The sequence below is a fragment of the Choloepus didactylus genome, chromosome 20 (assembly GCF_015220235.1).
Source record: "Choloepus didactylus isolate mChoDid1 chromosome 20, mChoDid1.pri, whole genome shotgun sequence".
NCBI classification, from domain to species: Eukaryota; Metazoa; Chordata; class Mammalia; order Pilosa; family Megalonychidae; genus Choloepus; species Choloepus didactylus.
Genome location: NC_051326.1, coordinates 36,593,754 through 36,605,864, shown reverse-complemented (window position 1 = coordinate 36,605,864; position 12,111 = coordinate 36,593,754). Strand labels below are relative to the sequence as shown.

Sequence of the window (12,111 nt, the reverse complement as noted above, 5' to 3'; positions counted from 1 at the left end):
TTTCTTCAGGCAAACTGTGCCAGAGGCCTCCTAGCAGAATAGAAGTTTCCTAGTCATAGATTTTCCCAGATGCCTTCCAGTCACCCAACACATGGTACCCATGTGAGTGACACCACTCTGAGATCCTGGGTCTTTATCCCGTGATTGCCACTCGATTATTGTGCAGATGTCTGAAAGCTGTGCAAGATTTCACGGTGCATGTTTCACCATCACCTCAATGACAAGTTACTCCTGCCTTGCTGTAGAGCCCGGGTGAATGCCCTGGACACAGTGGGTGGTTAAGGAAGACCAACTAACGGAGAGTTAAGAGCACTGGCTTTGGAGTCACACAGACCTGACTGAGTCTCAACTCTGGTCCTCACCAGCCCTGGGACCTTGGGCCGGTTCCTGACAACTGAATCAACGGCCTGTTTGGGGGATCACATGAATTCACACGCACAAAGCACCTAGGACATTTCTCGGAAAATTTCCTGGCACATTACTTGGGCTGAAGTGTGGGGAGGGACAAATAGAAGTAATGGCAGCTATTCCGTAATTGACCAGCATCAGAATGCATAATATGCCAAGTAAGCCATCAAAGGATTGACTGGAGGGAATATTCAGAGACCACTTAGTCTACCTGTCATGCTTTTCAAAGTTAAAATCTAAAGTCCGGAGAGAACAAGGGAACCACCTAAGATGGTGAGGTCAGCTCCCAGTTGTAGAAACTCAATCTCTGGGACAAACCAAGCTTAGCACAGGCCAATACCCTTCAGCAATCTCTTCCCAGCTCTTCTAGTTTCTTCCCCATCCTGGTTTCAGGCTTCTCCTGCAGTCCTAGTTTGAGGTCACCGTCCTATCCGTACCCCTAGGCCTGGTTGATTTACGGCACCACTCAGCTTTATCTTATATAAAGATAAAAGGATCCTTGAATCTCCCTAAACCCTCAACTCTGCCCACAGGCATTCTCTGATTAGCCAGCTCTAATTTCCAAGCACTCCACTAGCCTCCTGAGCTGGAGCTTTTACCTTCTTTGGTGTAACCAGGTTCTTGTTCCTTTAAAGATCCTTTAAAGGATTGACTTTCCCTGCCCTTGAAAAGCTCCCAGCAGCCTAGAAATATGGGTGGTGTCTTCACCTCTAATCAGGCAGCCACACCTGCTCCTCTTCAGACTAATATCCCGCTTCTTGGCGGGAGCCACTTGCATCCATCAGCATCTCAACCTCCCCAGGGTGCTCCAGGTCAGCTTCACTGCAGATCTAGACTCATTCACAGGGAAAGGGTTTTACCACAGGTAGGAAGGCCATCCTGTGTGCTTTCTTCTTCTAAAATCCCTGCCACCCTTCCCCTCAACTCCACCTAATTTACAAACCATCCCTCATCCCTAATTCCACCTGGACTCCCTTGGCACCTTCACTCTTCCCATTCCAAACGTGTCCCTACAACCCAGTAACTTTATAAACAGAGTTCATAATATATACATTTACATTTGTACTATATTTTAGAAAAACGATCAAAGCAACGAGCCCAAAGTTGTTTACACATTCTGTCAGCATGTAGAGCAGGTACCTGTTCTTTGAGATATTAATGGATTTTTCTTCTTTCTTCTATTTGTCTGTCATTTTGCTCCCTCCCCACACTTGAGCCCAGTCACAGGGTTGAGATTATTCTGTACTTGCTGACACAGGGAAGCAGAAAGTAGAAACAAAAGGCAATTCTTGGCCTAGACCAGAGGACATGGACATGGACCAGCCAAGAAAAATGCTGAGTCAGTCTAGGCAGATGGGTTTGAGGTGGCATCACAGAGATCTTCACAGCTTGGTGTGGCACAGGATGGCGTCAGGATTCCCACACCCCGAGATGTGGCACGGAAGTTCTGGGAAAGGACTTGGCCAGGGCCAAGACTGGAATGAGACATCTCAGCAGGAGCCTGAATGAATTAATGACACACAGCAGGGAAACCACCCCCAGGGTCCTGAGAATCATTAAACTCCACCCCCCCGCCCCCTGAACTTGGACCAACCCTGGAGAAAAGGGGGAGAACACTGAACTGACTGGGGTTGGTTTCCACTCCTCCTGCAGGAATTAAGGTATTAGAATAGATGTTATATTTTTCACAAACTGAGTTGCAGACAGGTTCATACCCAGCACACATGAATCTACACTCTGTCAGATTTACCTGAACCCACCAGACATTCTTCCAAAGACTAGAAACACATTGGTAATAAACTTGCTTGACTGACTCTTCCATTTTCTATGAAGCTAGTGTCATTGTCAACAATTTTGAAGATTCCACTTAGCATCATTATTCTTGCTAACACATTTTTTTAAAAAAATGATAAATAAACCAAATACATATTCCTGAGCATTCTCTTGCTGCATGACCTTGGGAAGGTAAAAGAGAATAAAGAAATCAGACAAAAAGCTCCCTTTTTATGCAGCATTTGAGTTGCCCTCCCCTTAGATTTGCAAGCAGACTGTTTCGAAGCTGCTTTAGAGGGATACACCCCCTGGCCTGGCAGACAGATGGCCAGAGAGCAGTGAGGGGTGAGGAGGCCTAGGCCTCAGGGCCAGGGTGGCCACTAGATCTGTGTGACCTCAGGAACACACCCCGGCCATTCTGGGTGTGTGACTGGGAACTGGTTATACTACCGGGTTGTGTGAACGGGGAACTGGATGGAGAGCCACGTCCACCTGGCACAAAGCCCAAAGTCCTTTCAACTCTCCCTCATGCTTCTGCCGAGAAGAAGCTATCAGTCAAGCCGGGGTAGGCTGGGGGCAGGGCAGAGAGGAACAAAGATAAGAAGGCTTCAAGGAGGCTAAGACACTGGGACTGGACCTTCAAGTACAAATAGGAGTTCTTTGGGGGAGGAGGGCATTTTGGGCAGAGAGAAGCATTTGGCAAAAGCTCTGGATGTGATGGAGCTCCAAGGCTGGCTGGGCTGGGCCCAGAGTGCTAGGGAAGGTCATTGGGAGAGAAGCTGGAAAAGGAGAGCCAGACTGTGGGCATCTCTGGAGGCCTCGACAGGAGGCTTGGACTTTGTTTTCAGGAGTCAGCAAAAGTTTGACCCTATGGGGGTGATACAGCCATATTGAGTTTCAGAAAGACCTTGCCAGCCACATGTCGGAGAATTGGAATGGAAGAGACTAAAGGCAGAGAGGTGAGTTCAGAGGATGTGGCAATTGCGTAGGCCAGGGGTATGGGGGACCTGAACTAAGCCAATGAAGATTGGGGATAAATGCGAGGAAGGGGGGACAGACGTAGTCACAGCTTGGCCCTCGCTCAGGGGAACGGGATGAAGGCTGTGGTCAGGTTCTTCATCTAGATGCCAACGTTCCAGGTCTTCCTCTGCCTTTGCTAAAACTCCTGCTTCCCCCACACTTCGATTTCTTCTATGAGGAACAAAGCCTTCTCCAGGAAATGCCCAGGTCATTAGTCATTCTTGCCAGAGGTGTAAACGATGAGGTAGGATCCAAGGATTTCAGATTCAGCTTCTTCTGTGTCCCTACAGCTGGGAGGGAGAGACACAAGGTCTGGCATCTTCGTTGTCTCCTTCGTCCTCCACTGCTTGCGGCTCTGTGGTGCTTTCTCACACTGCCCCAACTCCCCCTCACCCCCCACTACCCCAGGGTTGAACTGCCAGCTACAAACCTGCTCTGCTGGGACTGGCCTGAATGGAATGGGAAGTGGGCACAATCTCCCTTCTCACAACCCATTTGGAATAGTTGAAGGCAGAGGAGCAGGAAACTTTGTATAATAGAAATAATATAATAGAAATAATAATAACTTTGAGATATATAACTTTCCAGCAATTGTATTTCTACCAAATGATGAGGCTTGGGAATCTCTTTATAGTAGGGAGTTATTAGTTTACTTTTGTTGGCGATGGTATTTGTTGCAGTGGGTGGTTTGCTGTTGCCTTTTACAGGGATGTGCGTGTGTGCGCGTGTGTGTGCATGTGTGCGTGTGGGTGCGTGCCCTAGAGCAGTAACTCCCTGCCTGGGATATGGCTACAGAGATGCCCCCACCTTTTTTTTTTCCTAATTATAAACTCCCTAAGACAGGCTGCAAAGTGGACTCCCTTACCCCCAGTGCCATTTGCTGGTGAAGCTCCAGTGTACCCAGTGCTGAAACTACCACACTCCCTTTTCAGGCCTAATGTCCCCCGGGAGTGAGGGTGGGGGACTGCACTTCGCGGCCACTTAGATGGGTCCTTGAGGAGCAAACCACCAGTATCAACGTTTTTTGAGCGCTTTCTCTAGTGGGGCCAAGCTAGTAGCTACTTCTACCTGCATTTAACTAAAGTATTTAACAACTAAGATTTTAAATCCAAATTTTTTATGACAGCATTATACATATGGGCAAAAACAGCTGTTAAAGGCGCATATTTCTCCCCCATTCTTTATTTCTGCCCTTTTCACTCATTTGTCAGTGGGTTTTCAACAGGAGAGGAAAGACCAAATATCCACACTGCCAATTTTTGTACATACAGGCAGTCTTTCTGTGGCGGGCTGTGCATATTTTGGATTTTCTGACAATCCAAAAATAAATAAGAAGGTGAGGGTGGAGTGCACATGACAAGAGAGTGGTTTCGTGGGAAAGCAGCAGTTAGGGGCACCCGGTTTTAAAATGGGGGTTGATGCCGTTGAAAATGAATGGCGTAGCCTCTCAGCGTCCACGCAAACCACCACTCGCTCTCATCAAGGGGCTTCGTGGTAAAAGGTTTCACACTCTTTCCTACTCCACAAAGGAGCGTGGCCCTTCTGGGAGGTAAGCACGGGGAAGCAAATGAGATCTCCCTAAAGGCTGGGGCCGAGCGTGAGAGGGAGGCTGCGGAGACGTTGCTTGCAAGGCACTGCCCCTCTTCTCTGAGCCGGGAGCCCCTCACGCTGTAATTTTCGCTTTCAGCCTCCTGGTTCCCAGAGGGCACTGGTCTCGGTACCAGTGTGGAGGGAAAGAGCCTAGGAAGATGCACTGGACCAGGAAGGGAGGAAGGCAGCGGGTCCCTTTCCCTGACAGCCCAGTGAGGGGGCAGCTGCAGCTGGGGTGAGGCAGCAGAACAGACACAGGGTCTCTATTCCCTCCTCTGTGGGCCACTCGGCTGGTCATCAGGAGGAGGCACGAGTAGGTAGGGGTCTCCTCGCCGTCTCAGCCCTCACACAGTCAACAAAGAGCCCCCTCTGATCATTTCAAACTCCGTGCTGAGCCCTGGTCCACCAGGAATCGCTCGGCCTCTTCCCTCAAGCTGGCACGGGAGCAAAGACCTCTCGGGAGAGGGTCACCTACAGGGTTCTCGAGCACAGGATGGAGGAGGAAACTCTGGTTCAGGAGAACACAGAAAAGCAGCCCTTCTCCATGGGAGAATTGCAGAATGGATCCTTCCCCTGTCTGCAGCCTCGAGCCTTCCTGGTTAGGAGCCAGGTGGCCAGCTGGCAGCCCCTGGGCAGGGGCGGGATGACTGTGGGGAGAGAGGTCTCCATCTGGGGCCGGGACCCTCCCCTTTGCCTGCCACCGAGCACACAGCAGGGCCAGCGGGCACCTGGGCCTCCTCTGTCAGGCTCAGCACTCGGGTCATTCTGCTTTCCTCCCTGCTCAGCAGCCTCTCACAGAGAGTAGATTAGAGGCTTCTGGAAGCAGGGAAATGGGAGTTGGTGGCTGGTGAGCATACAGTATTTGTAAATTTTGGAAATTTTAAAATGAAAAGTATATTTTTTAAAAGTATGTGTGTGTGTGTGTGGGGAGGGGGTTGCGTGTACTAGAACTGGATGGCATGAGCTTTAGAAGGATGACGGCTTCTAGAGGGAGAAAAATAGTTCAAAGTAACATGAGTAGATATAAAAATCTCTTTAACTGGGTATCTTTAGAACTTTATTTCAAGATTGAGAATGGTGCTTAAAAAAATTTTGGAAAAATAAAAAGATATTCTGCCTCTCAGTCAGCGGTGTGCTGGGGTCAGCTTGTACTGTTTTTTAAGAGCCAACTGTTATATTTTCAGGAATTTTGTGTGCTGGTTGTTAGGCACATGCATTATAAAAAATAAATTATATAAAATTACAATTAAATAAATTCTGTTTAACACAGGTGATAAATACACAAACCTCATCACTTCCTAATTATTTGATTACATTTTACTCTTATTTATGCTCTTGAGGTGATTTATGTCTCTGGCCTCGGTGGGGTGAGAGTACTACATGAAGACATGCTACAGCAACTCTACCCAGCTCCACGATTAGCCATGGAACGCTGGTGACTTGAAATTGGCCATAGTGAGAGAATTTATACCAAGAAATAGGTAAATGCTATGAATCTGGGGTTGGTTTGTTTTGTGGATTTTCTAGACCTAAGTGATAGAGAAAATGTTAACAATGCAGATTAAACTTTAAAGTGTGTACTGTCTGTAGCAGTTATACTCTGAATAGCACAAAATATTGAGGAAGTCTTTTGAGTATTTAAAAACTATTCAATTTGGCAAAAAGTCACTCATGGCGGGGACTAATGAGCACAGTTCCAATTTACATCTTTTGTGTTTTCACTTTGGCCTAACTCTCTAACATAAATGAAAATATTACCCAATGTTCATGCCAACAGTCCATTTGTCCATCATTTGCAGCCACAGCTTGGCTATGGTTAAGAGCGTTTCACAAAAATTGGTGAAAGCATTCTATGAGGACCAATTGGTCATATGGAATATATAATAAAGAATATTGTACATTTTGTTATTATTTGTAGATTATGGGCTACACATCCTTTATGTTAGTAAAATTTATGATAACTTTATGTGTGTATGTACATATGTGTCCTAATTTTCCCAGAAAGCTTCTTGTTAAACATTTACTGGTATTACCACTGCTGTCCTCGATAAGATACCTATCTTGACCTAACACTTCCCCTCAGCACCAAAATGTGCCAAGGAGACATCAGATACACAGACAGACACCACAAAATGGAAATAACTCTTTCTATGTTAATTTGTAGAAAAAGGAGAGGTCAGCTTTTCCCATGAAGACACTTAACTGAAATATTGAAAATGGGTTACTCTTTTTGATCCTATCATTATGTGAGATACTTTCTTTAAAAACGAATTTATTTTATTTCTAAAAATCTGGTTGCATGACGGAAATGGCAAGAATAGAAAGAATATTAAAATGAAATAATTATATGTAATTTTTGTAATGCAGAATATCTGTGAAAATAAGCAAGTGAAACTAAGGCTATTTGTATAACTATAATAGAATTCCAGTGATACTATTCAGCATAGGCTGGCTCCCAATTCCAAATGAACATCCACACCAGGCATTTTCAGAAATGCTCTCTTATTTTTGTTTATATGTGTATTCATTTCCTGGTATTTCCAAAAAGATTTGGGGCCACTTATGAAAATACATAAAATACAATAGGAGTGAAAACCAGGTAAAAAAAAATGGTAAGTTAGGGCAGAAAAATAAAACTGGGCACATCTCTAACTAAGCCACCTTGGCAGGTGATCTCACTGCCCTCCCTCCTACATGAGACCTGACAGTGCAGGATATGACTCCCAGAGATGACTCTGGACCCGGCATCGTGGGGTTGAGAACATCTTCTTGACCAAAAGAAGGAAGCAAAATGAAACAAAATAAAGTTTCAGTGGCTGAGAGATTTCAAATGGAGTCGAGAGGTCACTCTGGTGGACATTCTTATGCACTATATAGATAACACCTTTTAGGTTTTAATGTGTTGGAATAGCTACAAGTAAATACCTGAAACTGTCAAACTCCAACCCAGTAGTCCGGACTCTTGAAGACGACTGTGTAACAATGTAACTTACAAGGGGTGACAGTGTGATTGTGAAAACCTTGTGGATCGCATTCCCTTTACTGTATGGACAGATGAGTAGAAAAACGGGGACAAAAACTAAATGAAAAATAGGGTGGGATGGGGGGATAATTTGGGTGTTGTTTTTTACTTTTATTTTTTATTCTTATTCTGATTCTTTCCGATGTAAGGAAAATGTTCAAAAATAGATTGGGGTGATGAAAGCATAACTATATGATGGTACTGTGAACAGCTGATTGTACACCATGGATGACTGTATGGTATGTGAATATATTTCAATAAAACTGAATTTAATTAAAAAAAAACTGCACAAAACTGGTGCACAGAAAAACAGACTGTGAGCGGCTGCACAATGGCTAATGATTAGAAGCCAACTGGGCTTTATGTTTCCTAGAACCTAAAGCAACGAGTGGAAAATTATCAGTTTGAATAGTTACAGTGTCTGTAGGACATGCATTGCCAGACAGAAGCGTGGATTTCCTGGGTCTAGAGTCTGAAATTCTCCTATAGGGGGTCCCGGATGGAGTGGTGGGCCACGGCCTCAGCAGCTCAGCAATAAATGCCTTAATGGGTTCCCCACCTCTGTTTCTTGCAGTCGCCTTAAGCCCAAGCCCAATGCCAGCGTGCCCACGTCGAGAAAGACATTTCCAAGGCTGAGTCAGTGAACGCAATTCACGAATGGCCCCAGCGCTGAGACCCAAACACGCTGACCTGCTTGAACCCAGGGAAAATTGCAAAATACCTAGATTCACCTTGCTCAAGCTTTTAAAGATCTATTTCCTCCTTTGAGAAACGTAAGAAAATCACACTCTCCTTTTGGAGATTTCAAAATAAATATTGAATAAAAATAAATCAAGGATTTATAATACTGAACATGCCTTTTCAATCTACAAGCACTCCCCTGGTGAGTCTTATATATCCTACACCCTCCCATTTGAGAATTAAATGGGATCTGGAAGAATGGAAATACTGCCTGTTCTTCACTTTAGACTCAACCAAGAATTAGGGCTTTTGCATTGAATTCTTACAATGCCATGATGTGTCAGCAAAGAAATAGAGACTGATTGAATTTTACATGCTTTTTCCTCCTTTGTCCTTTCTTCTTCAAGAATCAATCTTCACTTGCATGCAAGGGTTTGTCTGTGTTTCTCTCACTCAAGCACCATTTGATGGAGTCCCACCGTGTGCCAGGCACTGTGCGGGGTATTAGGGCACGGAGAAAAGTGTGGGATGTGTCCCTCTCCTGGAGGAGCCCAGGTCCAGTGGGAGAGGCCAACTGCAAACAAGAGCTCTCATCCAAGCCTAAGCATGTGCTGGAGTTTCATGGGAACATCGGTGGATTGGGGCACTGGAGACAGACGAGAAGATACTGGAACTGGCCCTGAACATTAGAACAAGTAGGATTTGCTTAGATGAGAAAGTAGTCCCCAGGCAAAGGGACTAGCAGGAGAAAAGGTGTCATGTATTCCAGGAACAGTGATTGGCTTGTGTAAGCAAAGCACATGGGTTGGCAGTGGGGGGTGCAGGAGATTGACAGGGCAGATATTTTAGTCCCAGCTGTTGTGACTTTCATCTAAGTGTTGTGATTTTCATCTAATTGCTATCTCCCTATGACTTTATAATTCTTTCTTCTTTCCCATCTGTTTCGGAAGCATTTCTGTAATCTGCGAGAGGCGTCACCTTTAAACAAGGACACACCTGTTCTGCTGAGCCCGGAGGTGGAGGCGGTTGTGGGGGAGTGAGGGGGTGGTTCAGGCTTCCTTGGCTTGGTGTTATCTCTCCATACACCTGAGCCTGATAAGCAGGATGCTGGCTGCAGACGGCTGGCACCTACTGCTGCTGTGGCTAGGGTTCCCAGGCCAGGGCTATCACGCAAACAGGTGCTGGCTCTTTGAGTACCCACTCTATATCCCTCCTGCCGAACTTCCCATGCAGGGAAGAAGTGTTTTGCAGCCACTCCTACCCTTCAACTCACAGCTGCTTGGCTGGCACAGATTTTCACCTGATGGGGGTGCTGTACTCCATGCAGGGGGGGTGGATGCTCACTGACCCCTGCCCGACCTGCATCCTTACCCAAGGGGGTCAGGTTTGAGTGGCTGGGCATGAGCTTGGGGATCAAGAGCCCGCCCCAGCTCAGGGAGCTTTGCTGGGAAGACTTGGGTGTGTTTAGTCATGTGCCTCCAGGCACAGTGAGGGTTCAAACGTGTGCTGAATGAAAAAATAGCTGATAAGAAATGCCACAAAGAGAGGGAAATACAGAGCCATCCCATCCGGCATATGGTGGGGGGTGGGAGGAAGAAAAGTAAAAATGCAAGGCCTGCGATGGTCTTTGGGAATATTCAAATAGAGGGCATAAAATCACCGGGTCACAGATGCCAGTTTTTCCCAAGAATCCTGATTTTGACCACTTTCGCTTTAAGTCACGATGGGTATAATTTTCTTAACTTAATTTTGGAATAATTTCAGATTTACAGAAAAGTTATAAAGTTAGTACAGAGAATTCCCTCCCCTAATGTTAATATCCTACTGACCATGGTACATTTGACAAAACTAGGAAATCAACATTGGTACAATACTGTTAACTAAACTACAGCCTTTATTGAGATTTCACCAAGTTTTCCACTAATGTCCTTTTTCTGTTCCAGGAGCCCACATTGCATTCCGAGTTCATTTCTCCTTAGTCTCCTCTGGTATGTGACAGTTTCTCAGTCTTCCCTTGTTTTGCATGACCTTGACAGTTTTTGAAGGTCAGGTAATTTGTAAAAAGTCCCTCAAATTGGATTTGTCTGGTGTTTCCTATGATTAGACTAGGTTTATGGGTTTGAGAGAAGAATATTGCAGAGGTGAAGTGTCCTCATCACGTTGTATCAAAGGGTTCATGATTGGTCATCGGTAATCTTAACCTTGACCACTTGGTTAAGGTGATGTCTGCCAGGTTCCTACAGAGTTACTGTTTTCCCTTCCCATGCTCTATTCTAAATCTAACCCACACTGAAGGGAAGGGAAATTAAACTCCACCTCCTGCAAGGAGTAGTATCTACAAGTATTATACAGAATTCTTCTACGTAACTACCCAAAACATAATTACAGCAATTTTTTATTTCCTTGGTAATGTGAGTCATTGAGGATGAAACCAATGGCAAATTAGAAAATGATGCGAAAGTTTGTCAAAGCCCCTAGAATTAAAAAAATCCCTTTGAAATATATATTGTCAACTGTTCTTTCCTTTTCACAGTTGTCCTTTCTTGGCAAAACAGATATCTCAGCCAAAAAGGTCATCATTCAATCTAGTCTGTCCCACCTCCTCTCAAGGTCTGAAAACTGGAGCAGCCTCATTAAAATAAATACATAAATAAAACAAAACCAACAACCACAACTCACAACAACCTATCATTTATCTTGAGCCATGCACTCCCCATAAGACACTGCTAACCCTCTATCAGCTCTGCCCAGTAGGTATCATTACCATCTTTTATAGGGAGGTGGAGTAATTTGCCTCAAGCCTCGGTTTAGCTGGCAGAGCCGAGTTTCCATCCCAGTCTCTCTGTCCCATAACTCACGTCCTTTCTTTCCTCTGTGGCGTATTCTCTGCACTTTCCGGCTTAGAAAGACCAGGAAGCAGACTCTACCCTAGACAGAGAACTCTTTAAAATCAAACAAGCTCTCTAAAATAGAAACAAACCAATGATGTGGCAATCTGTTCACAGCTGCAGCAAAGACCACAGATTCCCTCCATCTCTAGTGATTATCTCCATCACGGTGCTCCTGCCTGGTCCTCCCATCTCTGGGCCTCAGAGCACCATTTGCCCAATTTAAAGAAATGAGGTGGTCAAGAAACCGGAAGATGCAGGGCCTTACCTTGGCAGTGCTTCAGTGGCTTTTCACCATGTCTCTTCTAATCCTGACGGCACTGACGGTGGAGGGGCCTTCTAGTTATAACCAGCATCCCCTGATGCAATCCTAAAGAAAAAGCACATCTCCAGATGAATTCTTCTCATCTCAATCAGTTTATGTAGCTGGTGGTTTCCTGTCGACAGCAGGCAACAGGCAGAGGTGGCAGCTTCCACGGTCTGTGATCTGGGCTGCACCAGCTGCCCCAAGGAGCAAGCTCAGCGCTCGACATGAGCCCCGCCCCTCCAGCCCAGGGCTTCAGAAGCACCTGTGGGGCTCCCTGGGGCCATCAGATCCCTCTGCCCAAGAAAACCTGGTGAAGAAGGGCCAAGGACAGCCGATCATTTCTTGGCTCTGAGCCACGTTTGTCACACTGCCCCTTTGCCACCAAAACGCTTTCTTATGGGATTTTGGTTTTTTAACAATAT

General features: G+C 45.6%; 1 protein-coding gene across 2 annotated transcripts in view; it reads right to left on the bottom strand.

Annotated features, from left to right (window-relative positions):
- BLK (BLK proto-oncogene, Src family tyrosine kinase) overlaps positions 1–11,849 on the bottom strand; it is a 77,070-nt gene extending 65,221 nt beyond the window's left edge. For both annotated transcript variants that reach the window (XM_037812720.1, XM_037812719.1), the window contains exon 1: positions 11,651–11,849. The gene's annotated coding sequence lies outside the window, so the exon portion shown is untranslated. The remainder of the gene's footprint in view (positions 1–11,650) is intronic.
- Between the last annotated feature and the right edge of the window lie 262 nt (positions 11,850–12,111).